The 12,378-nt window shown below is 38.7% G+C and overlaps 1 protein-coding gene across 1 annotated transcript in view; it reads right to left on the bottom strand.

Annotated features, from left to right (window-relative positions):
• Window positions 1-12,378, bottom strand: part of TLE4 (TLE family member 4, transcriptional corepressor) — a 95,869-nt gene that overhangs the window by 43,120 nt on the left and 40,371 nt on the right. The window lies entirely within an intron of this gene.

Genomic DNA, 12,378 nt, shown 5'->3' with positions numbered 1-12,378 from the left:
ACCTTCCCAATTTGCATTATATGACCTCCTCTATTGACACAGGATAGTTTCCAAAGAGCTGGAAGAAAACCACACTGTGAATGTAATACCATTTTTTACTTCTCTTTGATAGGAACCTCTCTACATAGCTCAGCAAGACAACAGCACAGACTGGAGCCTGGATGTAATGAATATCATTAATGACTCAGACATAATATGGTCTTTAAGAGTAGTAGCCTAGCAGCTTGAGATCACCCAGAACAGCTGGACTGCGCCAGTCACTCTTGCCCAAGAATCAAAGTGTTTGCACTGCAAGTTGAATTGCAGAGAGCTCTCAAAATAACTGCAGAGAGTGGAGAATTAAAAAAGCAAACCCAGAGCCTTCCTGCCATAGAGAACTTTTCTGAAGAGACCAAGTTATTCCATTAGAAGTAATGGGAACCTGAAATCTAGTAAGAACATGGCCTCAGGAGTGACTGTCATTCACTGATACAGCAGAATTTTAGTGTCATTAAGTCACTTTGTAACAGCAGAAAGAAAATGCTTTGGTACGAAAACTAGACTGCAAAGTAAGTCTAAGCTAACACCCAAAATTTCAGCATAGCACCACATCCTATGCCACACAAGGATAATACTGCTGCATACTGTTAGATGGGGTAGGAGTAAAACTTCAACAACAGAAGGAGGATCATGGACTAGGACTGCATTGGCATGGGAGAGACTATGACCTCCTCCAATATAAGGAGCAATGCTGAACACCAAAAATGAGGCACTGGTCCAAAACCAGAAAGGAAGCAAATTCAAGTGAAACACACTGGGTAGGCTTTTGCTCTCAAAATATATAAGCAGAAAAGGAAATAAAAGTATATAATCACATAATTAATAATGCTATTTGCTAACAGGCTTAGTCAAGAAGGTAAAGATGAAGTGACATCTCTGTCATTTCCTATTGCTGTATTCAAATGCCTACAACCACAGCTTGACTTTTGTTTTTCCATTGCTTATGGACATCACTGGTGAGCATCAGGTGGCCTACATGCAGCTATTTCTTTAAATGGAAAGTTATAGAATAATGGGCAATTCCTCAGCCCACTGGGCATGAGATTAATGCTACCAAGTGGTAAAAAGGGTGATCTCCTCTAGTCATCAAAATGCCACAGTTATGGAGAAGTAAGTATGGAGATAGTTACTCTCCACACAAAGAAATATTCCACTAGGGAAGAAAGTTCACACTTGTTTCTGCCTGTAGCATGAATTTAGATCATAAAACTTGACACAATTTAAAAACTTGCAAGGAAAGCCTGAAAATGAGCCAACTGAGCAACTACATAATTTTTTTGAAGTTGCTGTAATGCCTTCTTTTCCCCTTCTCCATCTTCTCTATAATTTTTTATCTTTGGTCATGTTATTTATGAACTCCTAGCATGTGTAGCATGTGGTTAACTTCAGACAATCCCATCACAGTTGACTACAGGATGCGTAAAGTCAAGCATACATCTTCAGCATTAATGCATAATAGGTGAAAACTTGGAAAGGCAGACTTTATGATGCTGTAAATTTTCCAGAATTATTTGAAGATAAAAACATGAACAGTTACTAGCAAGAAATACACCCAATGGAATTACAAAACAGATTGCAATGTTTTTAAGGAGCATTCAACACACGCACAAAATATAAGAGCACAGGGTAAACACAGCAATCAGAAAGAAGCCAAAAAAGAAGACTGCATTCTTTTTAGTAATAAGTTTAGGAAGATGGTAATTTAAATCAGCTGAGTAGTAAAAACTGAAGTAAAGCTTTCAAAACACATTAACACACGTCAAATAAAGATAACATCTGGCTGCTACTAATGGTATTTTCTTTTCTGTATCTTCTTCTAGGCTGTGTAGAGTAAGGAATAAAATAACTCCAAAGTCACATGTACACAAATAAGTAAAAAAGATTTGCTGAAGGTTTTTATCTGAGCAACAGTAATTTTTAGAACCACCATTCTAAATGTTGATGCTCAGCTTAATTCTTTTCCCACCACATCTTAAGAGATCAACTTTTAAGTAAAATGTGATAACAAACCCACTAACAAATTAGCTTTGAATCCTCTCTTGTTATAGTCAGCACATTCAAAGCCTATTTTCCTGGAAGAGGTTCAAGTTTTTACTGGATACTTTCCAAGCAGCTTGTGTTGCAGTAATCTACCACTTTCCCTCTTACAGACCCTGAGAAGTCACAGTCATTACTCAAACAACCTGAATATACTACTCTGAGCTGAAGACATTTCTAATGTTAACAAACAAACAAAATGTCTCAAAAGGTTATTTTCTCTCTTATATTTTTACACATGTTCACTACTCGTACTGCAACACTGCTGGGAGAGGACTTCAAAAAATCTGAATCAAATAGTTTCCCTGTTTGTTTGAAACGAGTTAAGGGATGTGGTTGGTTGCTCAGAGTGAATCATTAGTAAGATATACAGAAAACAAAACCCAAGATGAAGAGGAAACAAAGACATAAAAACAATGGCTCAAGAGTACATAATATCAATGTCAGTGGTTTGAAAACCAAAGGCAATTCTTCCTCACACAGAGTTACGAGTGTACTTAAGATGATATGAACTTTTATCTGTTGTGCCTGGTTCACACCCTTGACATCATCTGCACCGTTTGTACTTCCTTTGTACTGTTCTCTCTCTGCTGGCAGATATTTAAAAAACAAAAGAAAGTTTTTATGATGTTATGATACAAGACACCAAAACAGCCCACAAAGAGAATCATATAGCAGTTCCTCCAGTGGAATGGTTCTGGAACTATATGGATACATACCATGTAATAGGTTTGCGTAAATAAGCAGCGGTACTGATGCAGAGTAGAACAAAATACTACACTTACTCTTTAAAGGGAGAGTGAGCATTTTCAAAATTATCACAGTGCCCAGAGTAAAAAGAAAATCCTGATGGAAATCCTACTACAGACCACCAAGACAAAGAGGCAGATGAAATAGTCTATAAGCAGCTAGCAGAATTCTCACAATCATAGGCCCTTCCTGTCATAAGGGATTTCAACTTACAAGATGTTTGCTGGAAATACAACACAACAAAGAGGAAACAGTCCAGGAGGTTCCTAGAGGACAATTTCCTGACACAGTAAGGATGAGGGAGACAACAAGGGCTGGTGCCCCACTGGACCTGCTGTTTGTGAACAGACAAGGATTAGTGACAGACGTGGTGGTCAGAGGCCATCTTGGCCCAGCCAGCACGGGTTTATGAAAGGCACATCCTCCACATCCTGTGGATGTTGTCTACATGGACTTTAGTAACGCTTTTGACACCTTTTCTCATAGCATTCTCTTGGAGAAACTGGCTTCTCATGCTGTGGATGACTGTACTCTTTGCTGGGTATAAACTGACTGGATGGTTGGGGCCACAGTGCTTATGATTAGAGTTATACCAGCTGGCAGCCCAGGGCTCAGTGTTGAAGATAGCTCAATCCCCTGAACATCCTCACTGACAATCTGGGCAAGGGGATTGAGTGTCCCCTCAGTCAGCTGGCAGCTGACACCACGCTGGGCAGGAAGGCTCTGCTTAGGGTTCTTGACTGGATCAATGAACCAAGGCTAATGGTATAAGGTTCAACAAGACCAAGTCACGACAGCCTCATGCAGTGCTACAGGCTGGAAGCAGAGTGGCTGGAGACTCGACTGGTGGAAAAAAACCTGGGAGTGCTGGCTGACAGCAGTTGAACATGAGCCAGCTTGTGCTCAGGTGTCCAGGAAGGTCAATGGCATCCTGGCCTTTATCAGCAATAGTGTGGCCAGCAGGACCAGGAAGGGATCATTGCTCTGTACTCCCACTGGTGAGGCCACACCTGGAGTTCTGTGTCCAGTTCTGGGCCCCTCAGTTCAGGAAAGACATTGAGGGGCTGAAGTGTCTCCACAGAAGAGCAACAGGGCAAGTGAAAGGGTCCAGAACACAAGTCCTGTGAGGAGTGGCTAAGGCAGCTGGGGCTGTCTGGACAGGAGAAAAGCAGGCTCAGGAGACTTTAACACTGTCTACAACAGCCTGAGAGGAGGCTCTACTGCAGCAGAAGTCAGGTTCTTTTACCAGGCAACTACCTATCGGATGAGAGGAAACGGCCTCAAGTTGTGCCCTTTAAATTGGATGTTAGGAAAAGCCTCCTTACTGAAAACAGGGTCATGCATTGGAACAGGCTGCCCAGGGAGGAGGTAGAACCACCATACCTGGGGAAGTACTCAGAAAAACTTCTGGATGTGGCACTTGGGAACATGGTTTAATTGTGAACACAATGGTGCTGGTCTGATGGTTGGATTCAATGATCTTAGAAGTCTTTTCCAACTTTAAAAAAAAAATCTGTGATTCTATGAAATGTATCAGCAATTAGTGAAAACTTTAAAGTGCTCAGATGCAACTGATCTACTAGAAAATCTGGATGTGTCTGTTCACAAAGGGGAATGAATACAGACCTTAAAAAAATCTAGGATTAAGAATGAAAAATGATGAAAAAGGAGAGAGAATAAGGAGCAGACTAGTAATAATAATAAGGGTAACAACAATACTTTTTTCTTTTTTTTTTTCTTTTTTTTTTTTTTTTTGGTAAGAATCAAATGCCATGCTACTTGCTCTCTAAGATTCAGCAATTTATGTCTTTGAGGATGCTGATTCCTCAGAAGGAAAGCAAGCTCTACTGACAAAACTAAAGGGAAGGAAAAAAATCAATAGCTGTCATTAATCAGAAGAGGAGCATTTAGGGCTTCTACATAAATAACAAAGAAACCATCAGAATCATGTCTCTACAAATTGCTTCAAAGATCTTTTAAGTGATCTAGGAACAAAAAGTCATCTCCCAAATCATATTGTGGGATGAAAGGCAATATATGCAGAGCACATTTCCGTTCTTAATCATATATATGGGAACATCTGTCAGGATACATGTTTCACCATTTGTCCTCCCTTGCACTCTAACAACTATTTTTCACCCAGAGAAACAGCACAGTTAGTGGACAAAAAATTAATATAACCTACTAACAAATAAAAGATCCATGGCCAAAAATTGGACATAATCTTATAAAGGGAGAAACCTAGTCCTCTGCAAAAGGCTAAGTTCACCATCCCACAGTATTAGAGTTCAGTAGTTCCTTCTTCTGATTGTAGGACTTTCCCTCAATTCACACTGGAGGTGGAGGGAGGAAGAATTAAAACTCTTCAAAATCACTTTCTACTGTCATTTAATAAAGGGCAGAAATTCCCACATAAATCACACAACTTACAACTCCCTTCTTCCTTCTCCCCCATCAATTTCTATTTAAGGTAAAGAAAATCCACATCTGCCAGAGAAGGCAGAAAGCACAAATTGTAAGCTAAAGGCCTTGCCAGTGGTGTCATATGTGCCCTGACATACCAAACCTCTGCTTCAAAACCTTTTCACAAAGAGCAATGTAAAAAATAACAACGGCAGCAAATTTGCGTTTTCTGCTATGTATGGTAAAATTAATGGTAAAATTAATCTCTGGCTAAGTAGGTGCACACTGGTTCAGGTACCTTATTTACCAAATGCTCCACTAATGTCCTATCCATAGACACTGGGAAGAGATTTTTTTTTTCTTCTCTGGACTAACAGTAAAAAGACAGCATCTCTATTGGGACTTTGTAAATTTTGGTCCTTTCCTTTAGAAATGAGAGTAACATCTGTGCTTCTCCCAGCCAACTTCTAAATAATCTTCTAGGGTCACCACAATAAATAGTTTCTGAAACCGTGGGCTAAAAAGTGAAAAAATTACCATTTGAGATGTATCACAAATCAAACAATAAAAGCTAGAAGTTAAGCAATGGCACTGGTCACAGAGAGATTCAAGTGGCTAAATCTATATGCAGTTCTATTACCAGAGCTTTTAAATGTGGCAACTATAATTCACTTCTAGGATTCCTCACAAGGTATGGTTTTAGAGACATGTAATACCAATATAAAATAGATGCATGTTATGCATCTCACAGATATATTTCTCTACTGCATCTTATCAAGTCAATCCTTACCAAGTCAAATTTCTACACATCAGTTACTGAGAAGCAGAGATTCCTTAACTCTAAGTGCAAACACCATGCATCTTCATGCTTACAGCACACAAGTACACACTGTGCTGGATTTCAGCAAACTGTCTTTCCTTGAAATAAAAACCTGGGCTGCACAGACTGATCCATTCTTTCCAACCCCTTCTTTGCCTTTAAAGATGGCCATTTCTGGTGCAGCTGTGGTCCTGTGCAGAGGACTGCTTGCTCTTCTCAGAGGTGAGCAGCCTCCTCCCACAAGTGTTAGAACACGCGGATACCATTACCTCTCTCCAAGCAGATTTCACTGCAAGATGTAGTGCTCTGCCTCTTTAATGTAGTGCCCATTAGCCAGGTAACCGAAACTTAAAGTGCATTCTTTTGCTTTAGTGCAGTTTCCTAGATACAGCGGCTTTGATAAAGGAAGGTCTTCACAAGGATCAAATCACCTGGATTTAAGTTGCAGCCCCAAGACTGTGGAAGGACCACTTGGTCTTAGCCTCTTTAAGAAGTATAACAGGGAAAGCAGTAGACCCCTGTTCCACAGACATTCTTTGAGTTGGCTCATCAGTATTTGTGATGGATTCATATACAGAAGGACATGACTGTGAAGAATTCACCAAGCAATAAGTAATAAAATAATTCATCAACTGTCTTGCTATATAAAAATCAAACATTCTGAAATATCAGACAGTGTAAGACCTCCTAAATTCCTTCTTCATCAATGGACTTAACATGTTGAAATACTCTACTTATGCAGTACTTTAGTGTCCATCCCAGTTAAGCAATAGAGCCCTTGCTCTAGTCCAACATTTAAGACTGAAGACATGAAAAGTACTATTCACCCGTGTGAAGCAAGGCAAACATTTACCTGACCCACTCTACAATACACTTCTGGTCCTCATTCATTGCTGTAGGCAGCAGCCTACAAAGTGTGGTTGGGATGAAGTCTAGGTGGCAAATACATGACTTTGTTTAGGGGTGGTATCAGAACTCTTGTAGTATGAAACCATGATACAACAGCACCTTTCTTTAGGCCATACTGTACAGTAAGGGTACCTATTTAAATAGACAGCATTGCCACTGAGTACATAAACATTGCTGATTTTGCAGTCAAGTAGTTTTGGAAAACCTCTGTCTTTACAATACTTTAAAACCTAACAGACTTTTTTTTTTTTTTTTTTTTTTTTTTTCCCCCCCCAGAGAACTGGTATAAAGTTATCATTGAAGGCAATACACACCATATAACAGACCAACTTGGAACACAATACATCTGTATATGGTTGGCAACAGTTTCCCCTTACTGGAGTACAGATCTTGCTGGCAACAGTTTTGTCTGCTTTCTACTTGTGAAGTGAAACCACACAAGTGTAAGTCATAAATAAAATATTGCTTATGTTCATGTTACAGAATATCACAAAAATTCTCCACAAGACTCTTCATATCTGCACTGATTAGCCCTAATTTAAAAAACAAGATACAGTGGTCACACAGCTTTGATACCAACATTTGTAAAGCCTTGAGAAACGCGGAGGCCAACATCAGCTCTTCTGCCTGATGAGATGTGCACGCCACAACATTCGTGTCACACGCGTTTAGTTAAGCAGAACGAGCCCCTGGCACCAGCATATTGGCAGTGAGATGCTGTAAGCGGTCAGCACTTCACACTGCAACACCACTGACTGCTCATATAGTGACAGAGCAATTCAACTAGCTACCACAGCTACTGAAAATAGGACAAAAAGCAGAAGACGGTGGCAGCCCACTCGAAAATCCATCCTCAGAAATATGGAACCTGGAAAATATTTACATTCCAATTAATTCCCTCAAAACTCCCTAAAAAGATAACTTTCAGTTTCCTTAAATGAAGACACTGCATATGGAGGAGATTTATTTAAATTAGACCTCACCTTCAAGGCTCTCTCTGAGGCTGACACATAGGAATAAAGGAACAAGATGATAAATTCCTCAAAAACACCTCTTTGCAACCAAAAAACAGGGTGTCTTTAACGTAGCCAGCCTTCAGATGAAAAATTCAAAACCAAAAGTGTTCACCCAAAAGTCTTCTGCAAATCAAGAAGGGTCTAGAGAGGATCAAAATACTTGCAGCACCATATCACCACTCAATAAAAAATCAGCAAACAAGAGTAATTAAATGGAGAGCAATGAATTTTAACATTTCTTTAGGGTACACAAATAAACACAATTCAAAGCTTATAGCTGATAAGTCAAACTCTGCTGTCCTACTTTAACAACCTGTGTACAATATACAGCAGACCACCAACTTGTTTTACAGAATTTAAACTTCAACCACTGCTTATCACACCTTGAATGAGCAACACAGAAGGGCTGGAAAAAGAAGTGACTGCTGTCCCCATGCTACAACACTTTTGTTCTAACTGGCCTTGCTCATCCTCTGACACCACCATTTCTGAATGCACACACCTGAGCAGGAACAACTTTTCCATACAAACTGAGTGTACTGGTTCAAGTAGAAAATCCTCACAGCACCCGCAGTCACATGAGCCAGAAACAAGCCACCATCTGAGAGGAAGAGGAGATGCTTCTGCATGTTAAGCAGCATTTGGCATCTGCAGCCCTAGACAAGGCAGCACGGCAATCATGGCAGGCACAGAGGCCAGCTCTCCATTTCAAGTTGTGTGTACTTATCTGCACCACACTGCTTTCTCTCCACACAGAGGCTTCTGTGCCTATTTTCTAAACAGCTGTTGTTCTCCAGAGCTGTAAAACAATCACTCTCTTGAAAGTAAACAAAAATTATGGACCTTTTGAGATGGGTCAAACAAACACCCTGGCCTCAAATACAGGGTAGAAATGGTGACTAACAGTGCATTTAAGAAAAACGTTTTAACATAGTAATTATATGTGACAAGACAGAAGGAGTCCTTTCTTTCAGTAACTGCCATTTGCTTATTTTTTAAGAAGATAATTAAAGTGGCATGCTAAAACAAAATGCTTAAAAATTAAACCAAAGCCATTCTTTTTTCACTGAGATGCATAGAATGGTAAAGAAAAAGAATTATTTCAATCACTTCCTTAGTAATACACGTAATATTTAAATAGATTTAATAGGGCTGCTCCAAACCAATGAATTATGAGTTTAAAACCTATTAAAATGTAATGTTTTTTTCCTTAGCTGAGGGGAGAGAGATTTAAATTCACTGAATTTTAATATTTCAGCTTGAGCTGCAGGAGGTAGAGAAAGTCCAAATGAACTATTCCATCAGCACCATTCAAGCATGAACATTTTAATCAGTTTTACTTCCTTGGAGTTCTCCAACACAGTTTACGCTGTCATTCTGAAAGCACTTAACACAGAGGGTGTGAAAAACCACCAAGGCTTGTTATTGCCTTCACAATTGATGGCAAATAATTTTGCAGACTTCCTATCATTAAAATGTCACTGCTAGAAATTGAGGTTCAGCATTTCTTGTGCTAAACTGCATTTTCTTTGAACACCATCACATACCTGTTCTTAAGTTTTTGGTACATTTATCTCTCTCCATGTGATAAGCAGGCACATTTCATTTCTGCCTTACTACCCACATGCAGTTGAAAAACTACTATTTTAAAAAGACAAAATTCCTAAAAAGTTACAAGTCAATTCCCTGGTTCCCTTATTAAAATGTAACCATACTTACACAGCATGTTCCAATTGTATAGTATAATGGATTAGAGAAAACAAACCCCAACATTTTAAGGAAGTTAGATTACTCAATTTATTAATACAGGAAATGAAAACATCATTCCTAATTAGATCATATTACTGATTTAAGCCTATGATTTGAGCACTGTTCCAACAGTGCAATCTTGCAGATTCTAATGTAAAAAAACGGCAGCACGACACATGACAAGATCTACTGGATATATCACACTGCTCATCCTGGAACACCCTGCCTAGAAAGTAGCTCTGGATGTGCACTACAGACTGCCCTGAGCAAGAATGCTGCAACACACTGCCCATGGCAAGCACCAGAGGTAGACCCTGGCTGCCTGCAGATTTAACGTCCTCCAGCAGCATGCTTATGATATGCCTAGTTTTGGTTTAGTTTTTCTCACTGCATCTCTCCAGAAGATGATGGATGATATTTAACTTGTTTGAGCCCATCAGTAGTTTTAAACTGAACATGACCTGTGAAAGAAGTCATTATAACTCTGTTTCATTCCATTAAACATAACTAGTTTATTGTCAAGAGAACAGGCAGTCTCTCTGGGTTCTGGGCTCACTTCAGTATTTTGCATTTAAACTGCACGGATCAGTGATTTGGTTCATTTACCAATGAAGATAGAATAATATTGCAAAGTTAAAAGGTGCTTCATCAGATTCCATTAAATCAGAGCACATTCATACAAAAATATATACATGTGAAACACAAAGAGAGGTATGATCTGTGCACCTTCAATTCCTTCCTTGTGCCACACTCCATTCTGGTAGCATGCATTTTTAATTCAGCGCCAGAGTTGCTCTGTTCGAACAGAGAGAGTTGAGTGTGAGTGAGGTGAACCAAACAGGATGCCCGCAAAACAAAGAGAGACCTAAGCTACAATCTCATTTCAAAACCTCCAAATACTGCTTCTGTTTTTGTCTGATGCACAATGGGTTCAATGGGTTAAACAAACACTGGAATTTTTTAAAATACCATAGGGTTAAAAGAACACAAACTCTGTCAGACTTACTAAAAAGAAAAATAACATAGGACAACATAATTGGACACATAAAAAAACCCAGCTATGTTCTTTGTTTTATTTTTCTGGTATTCACTTTACAAATTATGAATTTTATTCACTTGACAAAGTAAGCCTAAGTAAGCCTTTTCTAGCCTCATGCTACATTTTCAGACTTTAAATCTCTCTAAGTGCAGACATAACACTGTTGTGAGATTCTTGCAACATGATCTTAAGCTTATTAGACAACTTGCGCTCCTGTTTATTCCATTTTAAAAAAATTAATCACTAAAAGACTGGATGAGATTACTTATCTATAAACCTAATGAGTACTCAATTTCAGTCTGTATTGCTCCTGTTTTTCTAAAATTAAAGAAGAACACACAGTATTTCCTAAGTCAACATAAAACAGCTGAGCAAAAAAAAGGCAGGTAAAAATCAGACGTGAGGGAGTCAAGGGCTGGCCGACTTTGATGCACAAAACCAAAGTCTGAGAGTTTAGAGAAGTTTCAGACAATAGAATTTCAGTTGACATGAAAAGATAAATTCAGACAGGAAAAGAAAATTTACTTCTGTCTGCTGGGGGGAAGACCAACAGAATTACTGACAGGCTGCCAGACAAGTGTCTCATCTGTTTATTTTTATTCTCTGTGGTTTAGTGGTTCATGAAAGCAGGACAAATTTAAATAACTAGTGTGATGGCCAGTATCTGTAACATCACACACTTTGTACTTGCTTCCTTTACTAGAAATCAAATTTCTTTTTGCAGTCTCTCTAATGGAAACAAAGGTGAATGGCAAAAACATGCACAGATAGACTGTGAAGTATGAGTATGCACATACAAAACCACACATGCTACATACATACACACACACGCTACAAATGCACATTGCAGCACACACGTATAAAAGAAACAAAGAAGCCAACCTTTAGCTACTTACTTTATGCAAAGAATGTTAATAAAAGGCAATATTTTTGGTTAGGTAATGAAAACTAATTGGGAAATTATTCATTTCCCACTCTCCTCACTGGAGCATAATAGACATACAACAAATGTTATTCATGATTCTACACGATGTGCTCTGATTCACCCCCTTCTTTCTAACGGGCACTTCAGAGGAAATAAGGGTTACTCTTTTCCATTTATAATTTCTAATTGACTACCAGTGCTTTCTTGTGGTCAGAGGTATACAAAATAGAGTTAGAAATAGCCTATTAAAAACAAGTTACAATCAGACCGCTGCTCTTAACTACTGTCAGCAATGATCAGAAAGTCCTGATTTCCTTGTTAAAAGACAGAGGCATAATTGAAGCCATATCTTCACTTCAGATTGATTATTCGGCGACCCTTATCCACATCTTCATTCAGCAATTTGAATTTTAATGAAAGTAAATGGAATAATTAGCATTTCAAAGTGTGTTTGATACACTGAATAAAAAAAGAAAAATACTTTTATGTTTAATCTATACACAAAAGAAAAAGCATTTGGGAGGATGCAGAAGATACAAAGTACAGTTGTAGAGTCTTCATTAGAATAACTAAAACAACTGCTTGCTTCAGCTGCATAATTATACAAGAGAATAATGTGTTATTAAGCTATGACTTCTCACCTTTATTTTATGTAGTGTGAACAGTGAGAGTTTTTGTTGTTATGTCTCTT

This window comes from Onychostruthus taczanowskii, unplaced genomic scaffold (genome assembly GCF_017590055.1).
Source record: "Onychostruthus taczanowskii isolate IOZ18803 unplaced genomic scaffold, ASM1759005v1 scaffold129, whole genome shotgun sequence".
Taxonomy (NCBI): Eukaryota; Metazoa; Chordata; class Aves; order Passeriformes; family Passeridae; genus Onychostruthus; species Onychostruthus taczanowskii.
This window is presented reverse-complemented; position numbering and strand designations above follow the sequence as displayed.